This window comes from Aethalodelphis obliquidens, unplaced genomic scaffold, assembly GCF_003676395.1.
Source record: "Aethalodelphis obliquidens isolate GAN/ISIS:26980383/991018 unplaced genomic scaffold, ASM367639v1 scaffold1, whole genome shotgun sequence".
Lineage (NCBI taxonomy): Eukaryota > Metazoa > Chordata > Mammalia > Artiodactyla > Delphinidae > Aethalodelphis > Aethalodelphis obliquidens.
Window position 1 is genome coordinate 59,817,984 of NW_020837945.1, and position 12,572 is coordinate 59,830,555.

General features: G+C 36.3%; 1 protein-coding gene across 2 annotated transcripts in view; it reads right to left on the reverse strand.

The window, feature by feature from the left end:
- The window catches only part of USF3 (upstream transcription factor family member 3), a 43,933-nt gene that overhangs the window by 24,715 nt on the left and 6,646 nt on the right, over positions 1-12,572 (reverse strand). The gene's annotated exons all lie outside the window — the stretch shown is intronic.

Consider the following 12,572-nt stretch of genomic DNA (forward strand, 5'->3'; position numbering starts at 1 on the left):
TTTTTTTTTTTTTGCGGTACGCGGGCCAGGCCTCACGGGCCCGGCCGCTCCGCAGCATGTGGGATCTTCCCGGACCAGGGCACGTACCCGTGTCCCCTGCATCGGCAGGCAGACTCTCAACCACTGCGCCACCAGGGAAGCCCTTCTTTTTTTTTTTTTTGGACAAACTTAGCTCCTCTTTAGGGCAATATTTCCTAAACATTCCTGATCATCTGAAGGTACTAGTTTAAAAATACAGATTCTCAGCCCATTCCAGACCCACTGAATCAATCTCTAAGGAAGGAATTCAAATCTCTGATGGAGGGATCTGAAATTTAATGAGTGCCCCCAGGTGGTTCTTATCAGGACAATTTGAAAGCACAGGCAGGTATCTTGGTGAAATTTCAGGGACCTGACCAATACTCTACTGTAGGAGAGATTGTTTGGGATGTGGTATGAGAGTTGACCAGATAATTTTACCTATAAACCAGTAAGGTCAGATTTGCCTCATACCCACATGAGTCAGCATTTGGTCATTAATATCACAGTTCCAGTTGTTCCCCTGTAGCCCTTTTGCAAGTCTGCAGATTCATGTTACAATTAAGATACATGAAGTAAAAGTTTTAATTTTTTTTAACATCTAGAATCTTGAAGTAAATGACACTAGAGGCCTATCACATAAGTAAACACATTCAATAAACTTCACTGTGGTGAAAGCCAGTAGTTTACTGAAAGAGGAATATAACGGCAAATCAAAATCATCCAGTTTACCAAATGTCACTATAAATATCCATCTCAAAGCACATTTTAACTAATTCAGTGCAAAATTATTTCCATGTCCATTACCTCCTGATATTAAAATTGCATTCCTGACACTGAAAAAGAACATTTACTGGCATGAAGAACTATATAATATTGTCATAAATCCTTGTCCACTTATTAATTAACCTACTAATAAGGAAATGGCACTTTTAATACAATATTTATGTAACTAAATACAAATATACCCTTTAAAATATTTAAAGTGCCATGAATTTTTGAAAATTGTCAAAACATTACATTAGTAATCTATGGATTACTGTTTTTCACGGTAAGAAAGAATTATTTCTGAAATCAGTCAAACCCAGTGGTTCTCAAAGTGTGGCCTTCAGATCACCTGCATCAAAATTACATCTTTTATAACTTTTCTCCCCCTCAGGGTAAAGCTTACATATTAGTCAAATGCACAGATTTTAGTGTAACATTCAGAGAGTTCTGACCAATGCATACACCTGTGTGACACAACCCCTAGCAAGGTACAGATTATTATCATCAGAGAAAGTTCTCTCATGACCCTTCCTAATCAGTGCCTTCCCCCTACTCCCAGAGAGGTGACCAGCCTTCTCATTTTTTTCACCACAGAGCTTTATAATGTATTAACTGAGAATGCTACTGTTTCAAACTTTTACTCAACATGTTAAAATTCATTTGTAGTTTGTTCCTCTTTACTCCTGAGTATGAATATATAATTGTGTGTGAATTTATAACCCAATTTGTTCATTCATTTTTCTGTTCATGGCCACCTGGATTGTTTCCATGTTTTGGCTACTATGAATAAAGCTGCTACCCAAGAACACTGTTGTGTAAGTCTCTTTGTGGATATAGTCTTTCATTTCTCTTGGTAAATACCTCCAAGTATAATTGTTTATCACGTCCCCTTAAGTTCCACTCCTAGGTATTTACCCAAGAGATGTCACACTTTCTCCAGAGTGGTAGTACCATTTTGCACCGCCCACGATGTAGAAGAATTGCTCGTTGCTCCACAGCCTCGTCAGTACTGGGTTGTGTCAGCCTGTTAATTTTAGCCATGCTGGTGAGTATATAGCGGTATCCCATTATAGTTTAATTTGCACTTCTTCATGACTAATGATATTGAATGCTTTTTTTTTTTTTTGCTGCATCACGCAGCTTGCAGCATCTTAGTTCCCCAATCAGGGATCCAGCCCATGCCCCCTGCAGTGGAAGCGTAGTGTCCGAACCACTGGACCGCCACGGAATTCCCTTGAATGCTTTTTATGTGCCTATTAAGACCATTTGTAGATCTTCTTTTGTGTGTTCATATCTTTAACCAGTTTTTCAATTGGACTGTTTATCTTTTTATTATTGATTTATAGGAAGTCTTTATATATTCTGAGTTATTAACTGATATATCTTCTGGACACCTGTCCTTTGTCTGAAATATATTTTGCAAACACTTTCTCCTATTACGTGGCTTGCCTATGCTTTTTCTTATTTTCTTTTTTTCTCTCTTCAAGTTCATTGATTCTCTGATTTGATTTGATTTGATTGATTTTTTGGCTCCACCTCCAACTAAGGGCACGTGGGACCTTAGTTCCCCACCCAGGGATGGAACCTGCGCCCCCTGCACAGGAAGCAAGAAGTCTTAACCACTAGACTGCCAGGGAAGTCCCTGCCTATGTATTTTCTTAAATGTGCCTTTTGGTGAGCAAAATTCTTGATGAAATATAACATCACTTTTTCTTATCATTTTTTTTTTTTTGCGGTATGCGGGCCTCTCACTGCTGTGGCCTCTCCCACTGCGGAGCACAGGCTCCGGACACGCAGGCCCAGTGGCCATGGCTCACGGACCCAGCCGCTCCACGGCATGTGGGATCCTCCCGGACCAGGGCACAAACCCGTGTCCCCTGCATCGGCAGGCGGACTCTCAACCACTGCGCTACCAGGGAAGCCCCTCAATTTTTTCTTTTATGATTACTTCTTTTTGTGTCCTCGCCAAAAAACCTTTACCCATCCCAAAGATATTCTCCTATGGTTGCTTCTAGAAAGTTTATAATTATAAATTAATTACTAATTAATTATAATATTTAGGTCAATGATCCATATTATTTATGGCATGAGGTAGGGGTCAAAGTTCTTTGTTTTTCATATGGATACTTAGTTGTTCCAACACCATTGCTTGAAAAGATTTCCTTTCTTCAATGGCATCTTTGTTAAAAGTCAAATATCTGTAACAGTGCAGTTCTGTTTCTAGGCTCTCTATTCTGTTGCTCTATATTCTGATCTATCCTTATATTATCACCACACAGTCTTGATTAAGCTTATGTTTAAAATATAGATTCCTACACCCCACCCCAGACCTAATGTATCAGAATCATGGGAGGGAGAGGTCCAGGAATATGCAGTTCTAACAAGCTTCCTGTTGATTCTTATACACCCCAAAGTTAGAAAGTATTACATTACTTTAACACTCCTTCCTCTAAAACTGATACAAATTGGTGAGCTTACACATTAGGGTCCACTTGGAAAGACCAGTGAACTTGGATTTAGGAAACCTGAGCTCTGTCTCAGATTTGCTACTCAATAGCTATATTCCATTTTATTTACCATAACCCAGGGCCTAAGTTTTTTCATGTGTAAAAGAGGGTAGGTCTAGACTCAACTGTTCAAGTATGGATTGAGTATGTACACTGCCTAGCAATTGCAGAAATAAAGATGAATACAGTCTAGATCAGGGCTTTCCAAAAAAGCTTTGTGCAGTGGAAAATCTACTTTCCATATGGTCACCACTAGTCACACGTGGCTATTAAGTGCTTGAAATGGGGCTAGTGAGACCATGGAATAAAATTTTTCATTTTCTATATTTTTAAGTAATTTAAATAGCTACTTGTGGCTAGTGGCTACTGTACTGGACAACACGGGGAATGTAAAAAATAAGTTAAAAGGTGAAAGATGAATTAAAAGATAGGTTAATGAATGTCAGCTTCCTGGTTTTGGTATTGTCCTACATTTATAAAAGATGTCACCTTTGGGTGAAGCGGGGTGAAGAGCACATGGACTCTTTGTACTGTGTTTGTATCTTCCTTTGAGTCTATAATTATTTTTAAAATAAAAAGTTTTTAAAAGCGAATTTAGGGAATTCCCTGGTGGTCCAGTGGTTAGGACTCCGCACATTCACTGCCGAGGGCCGGGGGTGTGGAGGGCAGAAAGAGAACCTGGACCAGACTGTAAAGGAATTTTCTATGCCTAATGAATGTGTTCAGATTTTACCTTAAAATCAGTGGTTCTTGAATAGCAATCCAAGAAACTAGCCTAGCACCACTGGTCTGAAGTAAAATGAAGTCCCCCGGTCTACAGTAAAATAGAAAAAAGGACAATGCAGTTAGGATATTTTTTCTTTTTTATTGGTAATATAACTTACGTACAGTAAGTCACTAACTTAAGTTCACTGCTCCATGCTTTCTTGGAGGCCACGGCAGTGAAAGCCTGTGATCCTAACCACTAGGCCGCCAGAGAACTCCTCATGCATTTTTATACATGAATACAACTATGTAACCACAACTCTGATCAATATATAGAACGTTACCAGCATCTCAAAAGGCTCTTTCGAGGTCACTGCCACTTAATTCCCTGAAGTTTCTTTTAAAAGTATATATTCAGGGATTTCCCTGGCGGTCCGGTGGTTTAAGACTTCATCTTCCAATGCAGGGGGTGCAGGCTCGATCTCTGGTCGGGGAGCTAAGATCCCACATGCCTTGTGGCCAGAAAATCAAAACATAAAACAGAAACACTACTGTAACAAATTCAATAAAGACTTTTAAAATGGAATGAATAAATAAATAAATAAATAAATAAATAAATAAAAAAATAAATATATTCAAAGAAGAATATATATTTCCAAAGAAGACATACAAATGACCAACAGGTATGTGAAAAGATGCTCAACATCTAATCATCAGGTAAATGCAAATCAAAACCACAAAGAGATCTCACTTCACACCTGTTAGAATGGCTATTATCAAAAAGTCGAAAGACTGTTGGTGAGGGTGTGCAGAAAAGGGAACCCTCTTGCACTGTTGGTGGAAACATAAACTGGTACAGCCATTATGAAAAACAGCATGGAGGTTCCTCAAAAAATTAAAAATAGAACTACCATATGTTCCAGCATCACACTTCTGGGTATATATCCAAAGGAAATAAATCACTATCTCAAAGAAATATCTGTACTCCATTCATTGCAGCATCATCCACAGTAGCCAAGATATGGAAACAACCTAAGTGTCCATTGACAGATGAATAGGTAAGGAAAATACTGTACTATATGAATGTATTATTTTGTATATTGTATGTGATATATATATCTGTATGTATATATCATTTGGCCTTAAAAAAAGGGAAATCCTGACACTTGTAACAACATGGATCAGTCTGAAGGACATTATGCTAAATGAAATAACCCAGACACAGACAAACAAACACTGTATGATCTCACTTATATGTGGAAACTAAAAGAGTCGAACTCATAGTAACAGAGGGTAAAATTGTTGTTACCAGGAGCCAGGGGGTGGAGGAAATGGTCAAAGTGTACAAACAATCAGTTATACACTGAGAAAGTTCTGAAGACCTAATGTACAGCACGGTGACTACAGTTAATATAAGGTATTGTATATTTGAAATTTGCTGAGATAAAATCTTAATTGTTCTCCCCACAAACGGTAGCTATGTGAGGTGACGGATGTGTTAATTAGCTTGACTGTGGTAATCATTTCACAACGTACACTTATATCAAAGCATTATGTTATATACCTTAAATATATATAGTTTTTATTTGTCAATCATACCTCAATAAAGCTGGAAAAAATATATGTATACATTCAGAAGTGTGCTACTACCTCATACATTGCTGGTGGGAATGTAAAATGGTGTGGTCACTTTGGAAAACAGTCTGGCAGTTCCTCAAATAGTTAAACACAGAGTTGCCACATAATCCAGCAATTCCACCTAGGTATATACCCAAGAGAATTGAAAACACATGTTCACACAAAAACTTGTACATGGATATCTGTAGCAGCAATGTTCATAATAGTTTAAGAGTTGGAACAAGGGAAATGTCCTCAAGTGACAAGTAAATAAATTGTGATATATCCACACGGTGGAATATTGTTCAGCAATAAAAAGATGTAAGTACTGATACATGCTACAGCATGGGTGATCCTTTATATTATAAACATTATATTAAATGAAAGAAGTCTGACACAAAATGTCACATATTGTGACCTTTATTTATTCCATTTATAAGAAATGTCCGTAACAGGTAAACCCATAGAGAAAGAAAGTAGTTGCCAGGGGTTGAGAAGGATGCGGAGTGAATGCTAATGAGGAAGGTGGGGTGGGGGGTCTTCGGGGGATGATGAAATGTTCTAAAATTAGATAACAGTGATGGTTGCACAACTCCATAAACATACTAAAAACAAATGAATTACTCTTTAAATGGTAAACTTCATGGTATGTGAATTATGTCTCAATCAAGATCTTCAATTAAAAAAAAAACTGTTTGATAGAAGTCTCTTTGGGTAATTTGAAACTCTGCCCATTCACCTTTTTCATCACTTTGTACATATGCTTTCTTTCAGCATATAATTTCAAAATTCTACTTAGTTACCAGTCATCCCCAATTTCCCTAACACAGGGAAAATGTGAAGCCACCAAAAAGTACTGGCATTTATTTAAGAGAAGATTTAGTTTAACTTTCAGTGGCAAGTTGCATTTTCTTCCTACCAAGAAGCAAATTAGTGGTAAAGGTTAATTTTAATTGTGTCTTTAGATACTATGAAGAGAAAAACCTAATTCTTATAAAAATTTCAAGCTGGAATTAAAGTGTCTTAATTGAAAATATTTTATGGCACATTGCTTAAACATCATTTGTCCATGCGTTGAGAAAGATCTTTTCAATCTCGGTATTTGTCTTGCTGCTGTTTAACGCATTCCTAAGCATTTTACAGTTACTTAAAATGTTTTAAGAGTGGCTACGTAGATATGCAATTTTAAAATATGTTCCATTTCTTTATATGAGATCTATAATAAATCCTTAGTCCTCTCCAATCAAAATGATTTACACTACTGAACTAGAATATGATCCATGGAAATTACAACGCAATTAAGCATTAATTCCTGGTCTGGGTCACAGTCATTAAAATGTTAGGCCATAGGCAATGCTATGTTCTGTTTTTTACTTAAGGTGGGCATTTCTCCATGTCATTCAAAATTGTGATTACAGCATTTATGTTTAGTATCTTGGATATACGTATGCTATCATCTTATTTAGTGCTTTGAAGCACCTTTGCTCTCTGTATTTTGCTAGATGAGCTACAATTTGCATTTATCTTCACCATTTTAGGTTAATAACCTCCTACCTGGTCTACGGGGTTCAACTCATTAAATCTTGAAATCTGGCATATATGTATTAATAGTGGGAATAGCACAGGGGTGCTTTTCACACCCAAAAGAATCCTTCTTCTATGCATGTGGTTTCAGCAACTGCTTTCCATCTTGGTGGGAACTTGAGGAGCTGTTTATGAGTGTGCTGTGTTGTCTTCTGCTTTCTGTAACTGCTATCAGAAGTTCTAATTTTCTCTGCCATTAAAGAAATATTACGTCCTTTAACAATGTCTATTGGCTCCCACCATCATGTTCGGTGCAATCAGTCATGGAGTTTTCATAAATGTCAACCTTGAGATGCTATGACATATATAAGAATATGAAATAATGAAGTCCTGCTTTTACTGGGCAGTTGAGTGAAACTATATTTCAAGAAAAAGAAATAAGCCAAGGGCATAGTAATTTGCTGAATGCAGTTTTAAATTTTTATTTTTAAGCTACACAAGTAAACTGTTTGTATAAAAAAATGGTTTTGTTTTGTTTTGTTTTTTTTGTGGTACGTGGGCCTCTCACTCAACCTAATATCTCCACCCATACAATGTAGTTATATGTACTGATAGTCAAATTTATTTATTTACCTATTTATTTGTTATGTATTGTATCTCCCCCAAATTCACATGTTGAAGTCCTACTGCCCAATACTTCAGAATGTGACTGTATTTGAGGATAGGATCTTTAAAAAGGTAATTAAGTTAAAATGGGGTCATTAGGGTAGGCCCTAATCCAAGATGACTGGTGTCCTTATAAGAAAAGGAGATTAGAATGCAGACCACACAGACATAGGGAGGACCACGTGAGGAGAAAGCAACCATCTACAAGCCAAGGAGAGGCTTCAGAAGAAACTAAACCTGCTAACACCTTAATCTTGGATTTTGAGCCTCAAGAACTTTAAGAAAATTATTTTTTCTTGTTTAAGCCATCCAGCCTGTGTATTTTGTTATGGCAGCCCTAGCAAATAAGTAAATAAATAAATAAATATTGATAAATAAATAAATGTTACAAGTAAACTTGTATAGAATACCTATCCTTTGGGATGGGGAGGAGAACATATGTTAATAAATGATGCACAGAATTTCTCTGGAAGGACTGTCTTTGAGGAAGGGAAATGGGGGACACAGTACACAGGAGACCTAGTGTATATCTTCAAATGCAATTTTAATTTTTGCCACATGTATGCATTATGAATTAATTTTTGTCTTTCTAATAAATGCATTTAAGGCTATAATATTTCCTCAAGGTACAACTTTGTCCACAGCCCATAAATTTTGACAGGTAATATTTTCAAGTTATTAATTTCTAAATAGTATACAGTTTCACTTAAATATTAAATTATTTTTTAAATGCTATACTGAAAAACAAAAAAATAAACATTACCCCTAACCACATCCCTTTTTTCAAGGAGGAAAATCAAAGTCCCCATTACCACCTATTCATTCTACCCTCTCCCAGTTGGTAATCAAATTTGAGATCAATTTTCTTGATCTTTCTACAGTTATTTGCATATATGCATTATCACATGCACAACTTTTTTTATAAAAATTAAATCATGCTCTATGTCACTCTGCAATATGCTTTATTTTTACTTAGAAATACATTATGGACATCCTTCCAGTAAGTACATATCAATTTAACTTACTCTTTTTCATACCTGCATAGCATTGTGTAACATGGATGAGCCATCATTTATTTAGCTGTTACCCACTGATGAATACTCTTTATCCCTCTTTCTTTTTTATTTATTTTATTTTAAAAATTTTTATTGGGGTACAGTTGATTTACAATGTTGTTATCCCTCTTCCTTTTTTACTTCTGGGTTTTGTTTTGTTTTGTTTGCTATTAAAAACAATGCTGACAAAAAAAGGGTATAATCAACATTTTTTAAATTTTTCAGTCCAAAGCAACACAAAATATCTTATTATTGCTTAACTTGCATCTCCTTGAGGACTAATGAGCCTGAATACCCTTTCATATGTTATAAATCATTTATATTTCTTTTTTCCATGATTTGCTTGTTTTTATTACCTTGACTTTTTCTTCTTTGTAATTTCAACTTTTATATCCTCTTCAAACTTAGGTAAAGTAAAAAGCTTTCCAAGAAGTTATATTTCTTCTTTTTGGTTCCACTTTTGTTAAGAGTGTGTGTGTGTGTGAGAGAGAGAGAGAGAGAGTGAGAGAGTGAGAGAGTGAGAGAGTGAGCGAGGAGGGGGGGGAACTATTTCCTTGCATTACAACTGGCAATAAAAAATTTTCAATTTTCAGAATTTGAGATTTTCTGTGTAGCCCTGTTACATGATATATTTTTGTTAAGTGTTATATGAGTATTTGAGAAGAGTGTGTATTTTTAGCTCCTTAGGTATAAAGTTTTATCAACTATTTTAAATTAAATGTTTGTTGTCTGGAATTAAATTTTGATAACAAGTTACTATGCATTTTCTTCCATTCAACATTTGCCTGGAGTATGTATGTGTGTATTTTATTTTTAACCTTTCTGCATTATTTTGTTTATATTTGTCTAAAATAACACAAATCTGGAGATTTGTTTCTACATAATTTAAGAGCTTTTTTAAAAAAAAATGAGAATGTATTACAGTCACATTTATTGTAACTATTGCTACATTTGGTCATATTTCACTTTTTTTCTCTTCCCTCCTCCACTAAGTTTTTATTTTTCCTTGGCTGGCTTTTTGTTTATTTTCCTCAATATCTTCTTTCCTTCTGTATCTATTCTATTCATAAATATCCTTAACAATTTTAAGAAACATACTGTAGTGGACATTTGTTAGACATTTTCTCCTCTCCACTCCATGAACTTCCCCAATTCTCACTTAGGTATGTACCCCTCCCCAGCACAGCCCTTGTGCTTCAGTAGTAGGCCTTGGCAGGTCTTGGCAAATGATTTTTTTTCTGACAACAGTGACTGGTCTCTGACCTACCCAATCAAAGCAAAGCTCAGGACTTTTCTTTGATGATGTGGGTAGCTGTGCCCTTTCTCTCTCCAATTTAAAGAGAAAGCAGGTAATTCCAAATACTGAACTTGCAGACATCTTGCAAAAGAGGGAAGCCAGTCTGAGGATGAAACTGACACACAAAGAAAAGCAAAGCTGAGAGGATAAAGCTGACAGAAAAGGAATCACATATCAATAACTTAAGATATACTAATATTAAATTTAAACAAATTTTCTTCCTATTAAAAACAGTATCTATGGTCTCCTCTTCTACCACTACAGAAGTTTTAACACACTCTAATTCTTACCCACCAAATGCCCACCATCTCCCCTCTGCCAAAGACTTACTGAAATTGTGCAGAATTTTAGTTCTAGAGTATTAGTTCTCCTCCTAGATATATATTTCATGTCCAACAGCTCATAGTTTTCTTCTTTGTTCTTTTGTACCACATTTTGGAAGAACTCCTTGGTCTGATCTTCTAGTTCATTAATTCAGTCATCTATTACAACCATGCTGCTATTCAGCCTGCTATTAAAGTTTTTATTTCAGAAAACATGTTTTCAATTTCCAAAAACTGTCTTGTTCTTGTTTCTTTTTCATAGCACCCCATTGTTATTTTATGGAAATTATATTCCCTAAAATCTTTCAGGATTATTTTTGAATAACAAATATTATCTTTTATCTATTATATTCAATTTGTTTTCTCAAAAATCAATTCCTCTGTTTGTTCAGCTTGGTGTCCCTCTTTCACCCTCTTGATTTTCCTTAAATATTTAGTGAGTCTTGGTTAATAGAACTGATAGCTAAAGTTGGTTTCCCCAGCACAGTGGTTCTCAACTCTGGATGCACTGTAGAAATCATCTTTAAAAAAAGAAAAGAAAAGAAAAGAAAAGCTCCCTAGGTGCTTTTAATGGGCATCCACCACTAACAACCACTGCTTTAATATACGTGAATATCACTCTTCTCCCCATCATGGAAGTGTATGCTGATTATGAGAGTGCTGGCTATCCAGAGAATCATGCAGAGATGGAGGGGAGCAGCTAGATGGGTAACTTCTGAAGGAAGGAACCCTACTTTCACAGGGGCACTTAGAAGTTCTCTGAGGTATAACCCTGATTCTCTCTCTGGCCCTCAAGCCCAAGATGGAGATACACCCAATTTATATAAATAAGTTCTAGTAGCTTAGCTCGAGAGTAAACACTGTAATTAGCTATTCTAATTAGGCCTGGTACAGTTGTTCTAAAATCCAGTAACTAATTACCTTTTGACCATTGTTACCATCTGAATATTTGCTTTCCCCATCCCTCCCCACCAAATTCATATGCTGAAATCCTAATCCCTAAAGTGACAGTATTAAGAGGTGGGACCTTTAGGAGATGATTAGGTCATGAGGGATTGGTGCCCTTATAAAACCCAGAGAAGGTTTTATAAGGCCCAGAGAAGTCGCTTGCCCCTTCCACCTTGTGAGGATGCAGCAAGGAGTAGGCGGTCTGCAACTCAGAAGAAGGCCTTCACCAGAATCCAACCATGCTGGCACCCTGATCTGGACTCCCAGCCTCCAGAACTGTGAGAAATAAATTTCAGTTGTTTATAAGCCACCCAGTCTATGGTATTTCGTTATAACAACCAAAATGGACTAAGACAACCAACCTCAACTTTTCAAAGTCTCTGAGAATTGGGGTTTTCCACAATTGTGTTGGCAAAACTCACTTTTCTAGTGTTTCTGCTTTAAGCCTGTATCACATTGCAGATTTCTCAATGCTGTAAGGTTTGTCACCAAGCTGCTCCTATATGCTTTTCATTTCTCCTAAAGTCCTCAATGTTTTTCGTCTTTAGATGACACCTTTCCCAGCTTCTCAACACTAATAAGGATGTGTCCTTATTCTCCCATTTTCTTATTCTTGTTATTTAACTGGATTTTTTCATTATACAAATAAAACACCCTTATATTAAACCACTCCGATCATTCTGAAGGATTTAAGCTGTAAAAGTAGTAGTCTTCTCCACCAACTGTCCTCCTCAAATTTCCTATTAACACTCTTTAGTACTTTCTTACTTTTTGGCACTGTAAGATGCTCCAGACTCATCTTGTGACATACATCCTATTGTTTCTCTGGAGAAGCCTGACTAATATAGTGGGTAATCCGTAAGGTGCAGGCAGGAGCTTTTTAAAGTTCCTCAAGTGATTGTGAGGCACGGCCACTGTAATCAGTAACACAGATTCTCTCAAGTTCCCCATATTCTTCACCTGACATTAATGAATGAATGGTAGAGTGGAATGAGACTAGCCTTTGATATCAGACTGAGGATCAAATCTCAAAGTTGACATTTACTAGCTATTTGCTTTTAAAAATAAGTATTCCTTGAAGTCTTAGTATCCTCACATTTAAAATTGGGAGATTATCACCAACCCCTCAAAGAACTCTTAGGAG